The following is a 15,562-nucleotide window of genomic DNA, read 5'->3' on the forward strand; positions in this document are numbered from 1 at the left end:
TGAGTGCACCTTCCCAGGTATTAGTGGGAGTAGGAAGTAGGGAGAAGAAATTCTGTATTTTTAGATTCACTTACAGAGAATGCAGTGGCTTTCATTTCTCCATATATAAAATAGGCACAATTTGAGGTGCATGATGTAATCTACTAATAACATTTTTAGCAGCACCTGGGTACCCTCAGCACATTAGTGTGTACAAATGTGCAGAAACCAAGAGCCCCAGTGGTTGGTGTACAAAGAAAAGGCCATTGATGATACTCAACATACAATTAACAACTGCAGGGCTAGTCTCCCTGATCTGTGAATGGGCTTTTTTAAATCGGTTTATGGGCCTGTTTTATGGTTTGGTGGGCCAGTTTTTATACAAACACTGCTTGCAGCAAGCAAAAATGGATGCATGCTTGCATACCTTGCAAACACTTATACAGCATGTCTGTACACATTATAACTGCCCTAATTTCCTAATGTGGGTCACTTTTAATTTGGTGCCTTTGGTGGCATTTTATATTCTAATACAGCTCTGAGGAGGTGGCAGTGGAGCAGCAGGAGTTAAGAGAGCTGGCAATAGATTCAACCACCAAAATATATTCAGGTACAATTGCATTCTGTGGTAGAACTTGAAGGACTTTTCAATAGCCCTCAGAAGCTAATGAATAGTCAAGCGTATTTGGGAGTATTTATTGCCCGTCACACGGAAAATATCTTTGACACTCCAAGACATGTCTTTGGAAAAGGTTTGCTCTAACTCTCTTTCTTATCTGGTATTTGACCAAAAATTACCTTATATGGAAATCGCAACATCTCCTGAGAGGTCAGTGCTTTGAGAGGTGACAATGCAGTAGATGCGACAGGCTCATGAACATGTCAAGCTGAGCCTGACGTTGTTGGCCTCTTTCCTGTGCTGCAGTATGTACCTTTTTAAGGCATAATTCTGTCAGGTAACTTCCTGATTTTCTTATCGGCTAGAAAATTTTCCCTCATCAGTCCTTTATAAGTAAGTGAACAATAATTTTAAGCAAACCGCTCTGAGTTGAGATATTTTTCCTTGCCTGCTTCCACCGAAACGCACACACCTTCGCCCATTGGGAGCTTCACCCACAAATCTCCTGTTTTGACAAAATAGCCTTTTTTTAGGATTTTTGCCCTGGCTTGACAGTGTTGCTATTTGCAGACATATTCTTACTAGTTCTCTAAAATATGCATTCACTGGGGTGTTGCTACGCCCAGATGAGAATTTCTCTCACACCTTTTGCCTGCTTGACGTATGATTCCACTTTCTATAGAGTGCTTGGATTGCCAAGTGTGAGGGAATATTTTTCATCTAAAAAAAACCACTAAGTCATCACTCACCTAGTTATTTAACTCATACATGCAGTCTGTAGAAGAAGGGATTGTTTTCAGTATTTCTTTTATGTAGTAGGCTTTTTAAATGATTGTGTCACAATTTCAGTGAGCCAAAGTCACTACCACCATCACTACCACCATTATTACGAACATCATCATTATCACCACACCTCCTCCATTACCATAATCACCACAAACCTCCCTACCACCCTTATCACTATTACTATTGTCATCATTACCACCGCTGTAGCATTTGAACATGCCTAAGTTCGCTCTACTCCAGACCATTGGCTTTGACTTTATTTGTTTTAAGAAGAGCCAAAAGCACAACGTCAAGCTCTGTGATGCCAATTGTTCCTTGAAATATTTTGCTCCCTCATGCCAAAGCCACCTATCATGGCGTGTCTGCTAACAAATGTGCCCGGGTTCAAGACAAGCCTAACAAATAAATCAGACAACAATTTGGCAATTAGGATCTTCCATTGATGATTTGCTGAGGGATCAATCTTGTGGCCAATACTGCATGTGTCAGTCTGAATTGGCATGAGGCATGTAGAAAGTTGGACTTATTTTTGTTTTTGTGTCAGCAGGGAGGTAAGATCCAAGCAGTGCCAGGTGTATCCAGTTTAATGTTGTCAACACACTAATTTCTTGTTGTGATATCTGTACAATAATTACAATGACATTCTGTAGATGCTTCTGTTTGTGCTTCCATAACCTTCCCCAGAAGTGGTTGACAGACTGCAACCCCTTGATTGCAGTACACTCTAGAGGCGCAGACCAGTTTGACTATATTGAATGGCCATTAGGTGTTAATGTTGCACTCACTTCTATTTGTTCCCTGGCAACAGAGACTACCTGAATAATCAGTCATCTTTAACAGATTCTTACATGTGCACAATGAGCTTAGAGAATTCCAGATGTTCCTCAGATATTTCATAGTCCCATCTGGTTTTGGGGCTATAACCTCATTACCTTAAACACTTTATTTCTGTACTGCTGATCTTATGGCAGAAATACCTTGAGTTGCAAAGGCATGATGCTTGGGTAGGTCTGGCAGTCTGGTTCTTGTTCAAACTCAGATGATGAACATGTGCTGTGCAGAATTGAGTGAGTGGCTAGCATTTGTTTATAAGGTACACTAGGAGTCATGGTGGGTAAAGTTTTCACCCTGATCTGCGACATTGGATGGATTCAGGCACTGGTGTGAAATTTTCCTGTTGAGTCTAGCAAAGGTAATGACGAATGGTATTCCCTGTAACTCGATAATAGCTGCAGATATTCAGGTATGGAAGGATATCGGTGATTGGGTCTGGTGTGGGGATGTTGTGTTTAACATCACAGGGGATAATATGAGTGGGGGATGTAAGCCACTTGCTACAGCGGGAACAATTTCCTACTGCAGCATAGTGCTTCTGAAGATTCCTTTCTGATATATTAGCAATTTCGTGAAAGTTGTATTTCGAAGCTCATGACACACAATTAGACTCTGCTAAAAATGACAAAACAAAGCACTTTTGCACATGCCTCAGTATTGTCCGTTCCCTAAATCAGCACAGAGCACTGGAATATTTCACGTGTCTCTTTTCAATACATTAGTCATTTTAGCTAATTCATTCGAAAATTGTGATTTACATGCACTTTTGATTTCATCATTTTAAAAATGTTCACAGGGCGAGGGGAACCTCCTATCAAAACCTTATTTCAGGAAGGCTCCCTTGCTGAAATTCAGAACGTATATTACATCTGGCTTTCAGCCTGCCAGTTGAGGATATGGGTGGAGCCAGTGGAGGAAGTGGGTGGAGCCAGTGGATGAAGTGGGTGGAGCCAGGGAAAGTGGGAGTGGCCTCCGACAAACGTTTGAGCACCTGGACTTCATATTTTACAAATTAAGCACTGCACGTGCCCCCACTGCAGCCCCAGGGCCACCAACTCCTGGGGCTAAGTTCAAAAGATACGTGGGGTGCTTCAGCCCCCAACGGAGCCCTGGGCAACACCACCTCTCCAGGGCTATATTAAAAAATAAAGTGTGGGTGGGCTCGAGCCCCCCCACAAAGTCCCAGGGACTGTGAGTCTGTCGAGTGGGTGTGTAAGTACTGGTATGGCTCTGTGAAAGGGTTTGTGAGTGGTTGTGTGGGAGTGGCAGTGGGTGTCTAAAAGATTCTATAGGGGTGTGAGTTGGTGCTTCAGAGATGCTGTGAGTTATGTCATCACTGATGTCATCTGTGATGTCATTTGAGATGTCATCAGTGATGTCACTGACCATGCCATGAGTGATATAATAAGTGAGGTCATAAGCAGTGTATTGCGGGGGCACGAGTTATGGGTAGCTCAGCTAACTATAATGGCTGAATTTCTCTTGTTTTGTACGAGTGAAATGTCAGCCTAACTATAAAGTCCTGTAACCTTTGTTTTTTTTCCATGAATTTCTAAGGATTTTGAAATGCTCATTTCTAACTATAATGTCCCTTACACCTGTGGTTCATATATACACACATATCTTTCTATGTAAAATATAAAAAGTGCACTCTCCTAATGGAAAAAAACGCCAATTAACCCCTACACTTGCAAAATGGCGGTTGTTAGAATTGGCATCCGTGTCGTGGTTTTCCCTGACTTTTTGCCTCTACCTCCTGTGTTTTGATTCTGTGCTGGATTTTGTTTTTGCTGGCTTAGATGCTTTGGGCACTTTGCCACTGCCGATCAGTGTCAAAGTGCAAGTGCTCACTGTGTAAATTGGTATTGTGATTGGTTCTCCCTGATTAGCATATTTGATTTACCAGTAGGTCCCTAGTAAAGTGCACCAGGTCTGCCAGGGCTGGTGAATCAAATGCTACTAGTGGGCCTGCAGCACTGATTGTGCCACCCACATGAGTAGCCCTGAAAAGATGTCTCAGGCCTGCCACTGTGGTGCTTGTGCACAGTTTGTTAACTGCCATGTCGACTTGGCAAGTGCACCCACTTGCCAGGCTCTTCCCTTCCCTTTTCTTACACATAGAACAACCCCATGGAAGGCCCACTGTACCCCCCTGGGCAGGGTGCAGTGTATGTGAAAGGTAGGACATGTGCTGATGTGTGTAACATGTCCTGATAGTGAAGTACAGCCAATTTAGTTTTTCACTAGTACATGGCTACCTGTTCCCATAGGACAGAATGGGGAGTTTGTTTATAACATGTTATAAACATAACTGTCCCTGGGAACATGGTAGGAAAATAACGTTTAGTATGCCTGAACTCAGAATGTTAAAACTAATCTTTTAGTGAGGGTGATTTTTACATTCTGTGTTTGAAAATACCACTTTTAGAAAGTAGGTATTTTCTTGTTTAGCCATCCAGTGTGCCTCTGCTAGGATGTGGATTGACTGTCTGGGTTTGGAGTGTCAGGGGCTGGGGAGGAGCAGTGGCTCCAGAGAGCCTGATGAGTCAGAGCTGGGCTAAATAGACCTGGGTTGCATTTAGAGTAGGGGGGGAGATTTCCTTTCACCTGGATGGGCCTGGCCTGCTTTCCACAATGCTGTCTCCACCTCCTGCCAGAAGCTGCACTAGAGAGGACAGAACTGGTTTTGGCTGGGCACATGGCTTCTCCGCACAAAGAGAACAAAGGCATTTTGGAGTATAAGTATTAGACCTAAAACCCCTGAACTTTAGATCATTCCTGAAATTCAAGAGGAACCTTTGTCAAGGAGAAGAGCTGGAGAGACTGAGGAGAAGTACTGTCCCTTTTCTGTGTGCTGTGTGGGGTTGGCCTGCAGTTGCTGTTTCTGCCAAGGAAAGGAAAAGGAATTTGCTGTGTGCTGTGTCACCTGCTTGAAGGAGATCTCCAAGGGCCTGTGTGTGCTGGCCTTCTGTTCTGAAGTCTCAGGAACACAAAGTCTTCACCCCCAGCTCCCCTGAACTCTGCTGCTGTGAGTTCTGACCTGGCAAGAGGTGCCTGTGCCAGTTTAGGGCCTCTGGATGTTGTTGCTGTTGTGTTGCATACCTTGCCCTGCTAGGTCGCTCCCCAGCCACTGTGCTGCCCCCCTGAGTGCCGCTCTGGTTCACCCGCTGCCAGATTTCTGATTCCCGCTCCCGATCGCCGATTCCCGCCCGTTTTTTTCCCGCTCCCCTTCCCCTCGCTGCCTTGGTTCCCGCCCCCCTCCCCTCATTGCCTGGTTTCCCGCCGCTGCTCTCCTGCGGCCCCTCCCCCCGAGCATCCCATTCACCACCCCACTCCCGCCTCCCAGCTGCCCCTCCCTCCCTCAGCCCCTCTTATGGAGGCTGAGCAGCGGGCGTGCAGCGGCCGCGCAGCGGCCGCGCGCAGCGGGTGCACCGCTGGCACGCCGAAGGCGCATCAAAGGCAAGCCCGTCTGTGCCCGTCCGCGCCTGGACCACGCCCAGTGCCAGAACCCCTGGACCACACGCTCGCCAAGACGCCAGACTCAGATACAACGCCGACTCCCTCCATGCACTCAACGCCGGCCGACACAATACCTGCTTCCAGGCCGCCCCGAAACGGACCCACGGACCCTTCTCCTGCCGCACCTGCAGCTTCACCTGCGACAGACCCACCAAACCTCCAAGAACTGGACCCAACCACCTCCGCTGCATTCTACTCAACACCCGCTCCGCACGCAAACACGCCGTCGAGCTCTGGGACCTGCTCGACACCTCCGACCCAGACGTGGCCTTCCTCACCGAGACCTGGTGGAACGACTCCTCGGCACCAGACATCGCCATGCCATCCCGGACGGCTACAAGATCACCCGCAGGGACCGCGCCAATGGAATCGGAGGAGGAATAGCCATCGTCTACAAGTCCACCCTCAAGGTCACCACCCACGCAGACGACACCCTCAACACCGCCGAACACCTGCACTTCCGGATCCACACCGACCCCAACACCACCCTCAGAGGAACACTCATCTACAGACCCCCCTGGACCCCGGGCTCAGTTCAGCGACTCCATCGCCGACCTCGCCAGCACCCACGCACTCGCCTCCACGGACTACATCCTCCTCAGGGACCTGAATTTCCACCTCGAGAACAATAACGACGCCAACTCCGCCACTCTGAACGAAAACCTCGCCAACCTCGGCCTCAGACAACTCGTCACCGCACCCACCCACGCCGCAGGCCACACGCTGGACGCCGTCTTCTCCACAAGCACCCACGTCGCCTTCGACCACACCTCCGAACCCCACTGGACCGACCACCGCTGCATCCACTTCACCTTCAAAAAACCAACCACACACCACCGCACCCAACAGCTGCCGCGCCGCTGCTGGAACAAAGTCACCGAAGACCAGCTGACCACCACCCTTGCCCAGAACCCACCTATCAACCCCACCTGCCCTGACGCCGCAGCCCACAACCTCAGACAGTGGATCGACGACTGCGCCAACACCCTCGCCCCACTCAAGAGACCATCCAACAGCCACGCCAGCAGGAGAGCCACCTGGTTCACCGACGAGCTCCTGACCTCCAAACGCGCCTGCCGTAAGCTGGAGAAGAAATGGCTTCACAAACGAACGCCAGAAAACCACGCAGCCCACAAGGACGCCACCCGCAGACATCACCACCTCATCAGACTTGCCAAGAGATCCTCCTTCAAAGACCGCCTGGATAACAACGCACACAACAGCAAAGAGCTCTTCCGCATCGTGAAAGAACTCTCCAATCCCGACGCCAGCGCCAACGACATCCCGCTCTCACAAGAACTGTGCGACTCACTGGCCATCTTCTTCCACCGCAAGATCGCTGACATCCACGACAGCTTCAACTCCACGACCGCACCAACGACGCACGACTCCACCCGCCCCGCGATCACCAACAGCGCAAACCGCCTGACCTCCTGGGCCAACACCAACGACGACGAGACATGCAAGATCATGAACTCCATCCACTCAGGATCTCTGTCAGACCCATGCCCACACCACGTATTCAACAAAGCAGACGCGGCCATCGCACCCCAGCTACGGAAGGTCATCAACATCTCCTTCGAAAAAGCGACATTCCCGGAAAGCTGGAAGCACGCCGAAATCAACGCCCTCCTCAAAAAGCCCAAGGAGGACCCCAAGGACCTCAAGAACTTCCGACCCATCTCCCTGCTCCCGTTCCCGGCAAAGGTCATCGAGAAAATCGTCAACATTCAACTGACCCGCCACCTCAAAGACAACAACATCCTGGACCAGTCCCAATCTGGATTCAGACGTAACCACAGCACAAAGACAGCCCTCATCGCTGCCACAGACGACATCAGACGCCAACTGGACAACGGCGAAACATCAGCCCTCATCCTCCTGGACCTGTCAGCCGCATTCGACACGGTCTGCCACCGCACCCTAAAGACACGCCTCCAAGAAGCCGGAATCCAAGAGAAGGCCCTTGACTGGACCTCGTCCTTCCTCTCCGGCAGAACCCAGAGCGTCCGCCTCCCACCTTTCCGGTCAGAAGCCACCGACATCATCTGCGGCGTCCCCCAGGGCTCATCCCTCAGTCCGACACTGTTCAACATCTACATGGCCCCCCTCGCACAAGTGGCCCGCCACCACAACCTCAACATCATCTCCTACGCCGACGACACCCAGCTCATCCTCTCCCTCACCAAGGACCCTCACACCGCCAAAACCAACATTCACGAGGGCATGAAGGCCATCGCCGACTGGATGAGGAGCAACCGCCTGAAACTGAACTCAGACAAGACGGAGGTCCTCATCCTCGGACCCACCCCCTCAGCCTGGGACGACTCCTGGTGGCCGACCGCTCTGGGGACAGCACCAACACCAACGGACCACGCACGCAACCTAGGATTCATCCTCGACTCCTCCCTCGCCATGTCCAAGCAAGTCAACGCCGTCTCCTCCTCCTGCTACAACACCCTACGCAAGCTCTGCCGGATCTACAAATGGATCCCGACCGAAACAAGAAGAACAGTGACACAGGCCCTCGTCAGCAGCAGACTGGACTACGGCAACGCACTCTACGCAGGAATCCCAGCCAAACACCAACGGCGACTACAACGCATCCAAAACGCCTCCGCCCGACTAATCGTCAACACCCCCCGCCGCAGCCACATCACCCCTGTCCTGAGAGACCTGCACTGGCTCCCCATCGACAAGAGGATCACCTTCAAGCTCCTCACCCACGCACACAAAGCACTCCACAATGCCGGACCAGCCTAACTGAACAGCAGACTCAGCTTCTACACCCCCACCCGCCAGCTTCGCTCCGCCACCCTCTCCCTCGCAGATGTCCCCCGCATCCAACGTACGACCGCCGGCGGCAGATCCTTCTCTTACCTCACCGCCAAAACCTGGAACACCCTCCCAACCCACCTATGACAGACCCAAGACCTACTCGCCTTCAGAAGACTCCTCAAGACCTGGCTCTTCGAGCAGTAGCGGCACCCCCCCACCCCTCAGTGCCTTGAGACCCTCACGGGTAAGTAGCGCGATTTACAAGTACCCTGATTGATTGATTGATTGATTGTGGGAACTGGAGGAAAGAAGAAACTCAAAGAACTACAGAAATCGATGCATCACTCTTCTTGCGGCTGTTTTTCCAATGCATCTTCACAGCGTGAGAAGAATTTCCAAGCATTGCTGCGGCGCTGCGAAAACCAACGCAGCGCCTGTCACAGCGGCAAGAATCGACGTATCAAGCGATCGTGGCTGAAGAGGACCGACGCAGAGCCACTCCATGTCACCGAATAGATCCCCAACGCATTCTGGATTTCCACACATCGTACTTGTGCGGCAGGCTTTCCAGACGCATCAACTGCAAACCGGAACCGTCACTAAGAATCGTCGCATCGCTCCCCATACAGACCAGATTTGACGCAACTTGTCCTCTGCATGCCTCAGAACTGTCGCATCACCTCCCCAAGGTCTCAAGAGTGTCGCATCGCTCTGTTTTCTGACTCTGCGGTTGTTTGGCTTTTGGAACTTTGACGCATCTACAGATACTTTGGTGAAAAGTCACGCATCCATAGTTTTTTCTGGTACAAGTTCTTGAAACCTTTTGAAAGTCATATTTTTAACTGTGTATTTTGGATTTGTGTCGTTTTGGTCTTGTTGAGTTTAGATAAAGATCTTTTATTTTTCTAAACTGATGTGGTATCTATTTGTGGTGTTTTCACTGTGTTTTTGTGAGTGCTGGTACAAATACTTTACAAATTGCCTTTGGGATAAGCCTGTCTGCTCGTGCCAAACTACCAAGGGGGTGAGCAGGGGTTACCCTGATTAGAAGCAAGGGTCCCTATTTGGACAAAGGTACCTACCTCGGCCAACTAGAGACCCCCATTTCTAACAGTGGTGAGCTCATATTACAGACTGTGTAGGTGTTAAAACCAAATACAATCTGATCTATAAACTGTGCAACTATGATGATGTCAAAATATACATTTAAAAGTGTAAATGTCCTTGTTTTTGTGCTATGTCCAGGTCAGTCACTTCACAAACAGAAGATCTGATGGGCCATTGCGAGGGATCCAAAAGCGCAGTGGCCTGCATTGCCGGAAGCGGTGGGAAGAACTGCAACGTTAAACAGAAATAATAGCTGAGGCCCACCTCAATAAGTACTCCTGGAATAGAAAGCAGATGTTGCGCATCCTGATCCCCTTAATGGCCTGCATCTTGGCAGTAGCCCAATCACAGCTGGATGGGTAGCTGACGACTAGCAAGGAGCAACAAGGGGGTAAACATATGATACAGTTTTACTGTACTGTCATATTAATTTGCTTTTCTACGGGTTTACAAAACATGTCAGAGTATTACAACTTAAGGTACAACTCAAACAATTTGAAGTCTACCACATCTAAATGAATTGCTGTAATGTGCGTAATGCCATATGGAGAGGCATACACATATATTATCCCATGCACCTTTTTCACAAGTGCATTAATGCCTATGGCACTTGTGCAAAGGCATATGAATTATGTTTTAGGGTTATCACAGATTAATGTTTCCCCAGAAAACCAACCACTCTCCTTTGGTAACTATTACTGTGGCAAAATCCATATTCATACAGCAAACAAAGTTCAAAGCAATTTTTACAAGCAATGGTTGTTGTAGAGTTTAGTAGATTTTGTGGTCAACAATATTGTCCATAACAGGGCTATACTCACATATAGATATCTTAATATGGTTTTTAGTTAACATTTTAACAGACATGTATGTACAAGATGATTGTGTGGCATATTATTAGGTACTTTGTACTAGTGTCTTCCATATGGCCTTTATGTTGAATGTCCATAGCAACTGACACCCCCATTATTAAACCAAATGAATATATGTGTAGTGTGTGTACTTACTCAGACACTGTTAACCTGACATCCCTTTCTATGTCTGAGTTCTGATAAATGTGCCAACTTGCGTTGATTCAAATGTAATTTTTGCAATGGCTTATTATTTTCAAGGTAGCCTACATGAATCGAATACTCATGTTGGCACTACAAAGGATGAATAACAAATGCACGACTGATTTATGAGACTCCTGGGCCTGCCTTCAAACATAGAATTAAGAATCAAAAACACAATATTGTCTAGCAAGGTGCAGAATTGTCATATATAGCCAACATAGAGGGACTTCTAGAAATACAGTAGGAACTTTCTCAAATTAAGGACACATATCCAGTTTGCACTGTTCCTACTTCAAATCCGGATGTTGCCTTCAGCTGCAGTGACAGGACTCCCCTAAGTGTGCTCATTTTGATAACTTAGCTTTTAAACATTTGCTATAAGTATTATTTGTGGCAATCCTCTAAAGGCTAATGTTAGATATTGGATAATTGGTTGAAGTTGGTGAAAACCCACTTCAAATGATAATCACTATTCTTGTCATGGTATCACTAAATTAAAGTGTGCCTAATTCTCTGGTATCTTGGCACAAAAGCAGTGAGGCTTAACTGATAGGCAATGTGTAAAGTGTTTTGGAAGCACGCAAACAGTAATAAAGTGAAAAAAACCAGCACCAGAAAAATCCCAAACAATGTTCTAGAAATTGTGTAATAATTTACAAATAAAGGATATCAAAAACAATTTTACAATAAACTGAACCAGAGTTACAACTTTTTTAACTTTTCATAAAAAGATAGTGCCTCAAAATACAAAGTGGCAATTGAGCTATTCTGGTTGCAATAGTCAAACGTTATGGCTGAACGCGATGTAGCGTGGGTCAGATACAGGGACCTGGTTGGAGTTGGTCAAAAGGTACCTTCAGACTTTTTGGGTAATCGTATTTCTTGAGCAGGACAGATTTGCAGTCTGTAGCCGAAGAGAGCTCCACAAGCTTGGATATCTTAGCTAGAAGGTCCTACTGAATAGGATTTTTCTGCTACGTAGAAGAACAAATCAATAGGTGCGGGAATATCTATTCGACCTGCGATGTACCTTTGGAGGATGGACTTTGTGGCTCTGTCCCAGTCTTTAGGACATGGAGTGCACCCCTTGTGTGGGGGGCTAATACTTACTTCAGCAGAGGCCACCGAAGAGTACAGTGCAGGTCAATTTGGAACTGGTAAGCTGGGCAGGCTGCAGGACAGACTTAAAGTTACCAAAGTTGCATAAATGCTATAAACATGTATAACTAATCTTGGCCTCTGTAGAATTTTGATGTCCCAATAGCTCACACGGGAGGTCAGTCAGCTGACCCTTGCAGATACTGCTGAGGTCTTGCTGTCAAGGCAAGCAGGTCTAGTCTTCCTTTCAGGTTGAAGACAGCAGGGTCGTCCTGCTTCTAGTCTTCAGAGTCCTCTAGTGATCTGATTTCAGATTTGGAGGGGGCCATCTTTATATCCAGTACCAACCTGTGGGTGGGGGAGAGGTCCCTTGGTCCCCCAAAACTTGTCTGGTGAGCTTCATTCTCACTCTAGTTCGACTCCAGTCTGTCTAGTATGACAATACTAAAGGGAGGTCTGGTGTCAGGTTCCTTTGTATGTGCAAGAAGCAGTGCCCTTTGAAATGCAAATGGCACAAGGAATAGCTCAGCCAAATCCTGCCAGGATAGACCACTCCTCTCCACACCCAGGCCCTATTGTCCACTTTCTGGTCCTAATACACATTCCAGGAGGCGAGCAATTAACACAACAGGTACAGCTGGAAAGTTTTAGGCAGGCCCCAGAAAGTTTAGGTAGGAAAATGGCAACTTTCCAAAAGAGTTATAGTCCACCTTTAGTATAAAAGTTGAATTTTAACTTATAAGACTATGTAAAAACATTATTTGAAAGAGTGAAACTGGAATAAAATACAATTTTGAATAATAAAGTAAAGCAGAGTTACTCTATGGGAGTGATAGGCCTACACTGCTGTAAATAGCTTTCAGGTTCTTTTCATTAGTCAGACATGAATATACATTAAATATACATGTTCTTCTTTTTATGTGCATGCACCCTGCCCTCTGGCCTTAGATGGCCTACCTTAAGGGTGACTCATAAGAATGAAATTATGTCTGCCAAAATACAAGAGGCATAGTAAAATGCTTCAGCAATATGAGGGACAAAGACACCATCACATTTGTGCCAGAGTAACCCATCATCAACAACTGTTGAACTTTGAAATGTACATACAAATATCAAAAACCTACAGATAAATATTCAATGAATGTGTATTTATTTCTTCAAGCAATCTCCTAGGCAAGCGAAGGGGACATTTGAGAAGAAGCTGGGGAGCAGGATGTCCGCTAGGGTCAGAAGGTGACAACAGTGATAAAGAAGCACCCGACTGCATGGAGGGTGATGGGGCTGGACAGGAGGCCACCACTTCAACTGACTGAGGGGCCTTCACATCGGAACAGCCCCATGTGGTGGTGGACCCTATACCATCTACAGGACTTACCACCTCTTCCACCACCACCAGATCCATCAGCACCCTCCCTCCTGTTCCCCCCAGTGTGGCCAACGCTCAGCTCCAAGAAAGGCTAGGGCATTCTTTGCCCCAGGCACCATAGCTCCTGCCCCATTTCAACCAGCAGTGCTCTCTGAGGAGGCTCTGTATCTGTTGTGAAGCCTCTCTGTGAGGTAGATTGCACTGTTGTGTGCCATACAGGAAATAGGCAAGTAACATACACAGCTATTTGCATACCTGGATGGCATGCTCTCTGCTGAGTCTGCCATACAGGGAAATTTGAGCCAGACCAGAGGCCCCTCTAACAGCACTGTCCCTTACCACCTGCGACTCCATCTCTGGAACCTTCCTCCACCCCCCAGCCTCCTTTCCTCCACCAACACCAACCCCAGAACCCAGCACAACACTAATATACACTCACCCACAGCATCACCCACCCACAAAAATAAACACAAGCACAAAAACTAAAGAAACACAAAATGCAACCTAAAGCACAACTATCACAAAAACCACCATGGAAACCAGCATCACACACACACTCACCCACATTCCAGTACCATTACAAAGCACACCCACCACCACAGACACCACGCACACACACTAAACCACATCTCAGCACCATCACAAAGCACTACCATCCACACCCCCACGCAAGACACAAGTACCACACACACACTCACGCACACCGCCGCATCCACCACAAAGCACCACCACAGACACCAGCACTGCACACTCACCCATTACCCCAGCATCCACCTACTACAACACCCTCACCCTCACCCTCACCAAGAACCCACCCAGAACTACTCCATCATCCAAACAAAACCACTACCTCACCCAAACAACCTCTCAAACCCACAACCTCACCCAAGCACCCACTCAAAAACCACCCTCACCAACACCCAAACACCCAATCCAAAACTACAACCTCACCCACATCCGAGCATCCACACAAAAGCACCAGTACCACACACACAAACTCACCCTCACCCCAACACCCACAAACAGCCCCAAGCACCAAACCCATTCCAGCACCCAGTACTTCCCAAACAACAACTTCACCCACCCAATCTGCTTTTAGACCTCCCTTTCACACATTCACTCCTACCCACAAACCCATCAAAAAAAAGACCCAACCCCTCCACATAATTCTTTGAGTGTCCTGAGACACAACAACTCGAGGAGTGAGAAAACACCCTTTATGAAGAGGGACATGAGCACAATGGTTTGTTAGAGGCAAGAAGTGAAAACCCGTTATGTAAATCCTTCATTTATTTAACGCATTTTATGTAATTCTTTAATCCAGATAGGAATAATATTTCTTTTTCAGTTTTATTAAATATTTTGTGAAGAATTTTATTTAATTGTTGCTTATAACCACATGATTATTTTCTCATTTCCACATATACAATGAAAAAGTGTTATGTAAGGTTTTAGTAAAAGGCCCAACATTAGAAGTTTGTGTATGTCCATTAATATGTAGTACTATGTGATGCCAAATAACACAGATGAAGAGAAAAAAAGAAAGCCATAGGTAAGCTAAGGAGACAACCTAGAAGGGAAAAGTATTTTTCTTTAATAATTTTCTGTATGCTGAATTTCTACGTATGTTAATGCATGGCATGGTAAAATCAGGAAACCTATACAATTCAATTCAATTAAAGCTTTATTCATGATCTGGAACTCAAAAGAGGTCCACATCAAATGAGATGAAATGAGATGAAGGACCAAAAGGCATTTATCACATTATTATATACATTTTAAGACCATATAAAAATGTAAAAGCTTTTATACAGATAACCTCATTTTAAGTAAAACAAAATAAATTCTCGTGTCGACACGGAAGGATCAGGGCAGACAAATAATACATGATTAAAATCCTGAATACCCATATTACACAAATTGCACACTTTTTCTTTGTCTCTGGAGTTAGACCAGTTCACTATTAACTCATTTAAAGGAAGCCCTCTCCTACGTACCAATGTCCAAAAGCGACGAAGACCATGTTTGAGATTCAGGGACAAGTACTGCTGTGCTACCTGTGACTGACGGGAAGAGTTCACGACATCACACTTCTCTTTAGATGCACAATATTTTAGGTCTAGCCGTTGACTAATGAGACTGGAGGAATGTTTTAGGAAGCTTTTTAATTGAATATGAGAAAAATAGGCCAATGTCACCTTCTTTAATTCATTTGGTTTGGCGCACTGTCTAAGTCCCTGGAAAATGTATATGTTGCTAGTTCTGAGCCAAAAACTACTAAGCTCAGATGGCCCCTCAATGAATCAATTTTACTCTTCTTAAGCTGAAAACCCCAATGAATCACTTTGCACATAACTACTTGTTAAGCCTATAGGCAGGAACAGGGACAGATGAATTTAAAAAGGCACAATTTTTGTGGAA

Source organism: Triturus cristatus, chromosome 3_2 (assembly GCF_964204655.1).
Source record: "Triturus cristatus chromosome 3_2, aTriCri1.1, whole genome shotgun sequence".
In the NCBI taxonomy this organism is placed as follows: domain Eukaryota; kingdom Metazoa; phylum Chordata; class Amphibia; order Caudata; family Salamandridae; genus Triturus; species Triturus cristatus.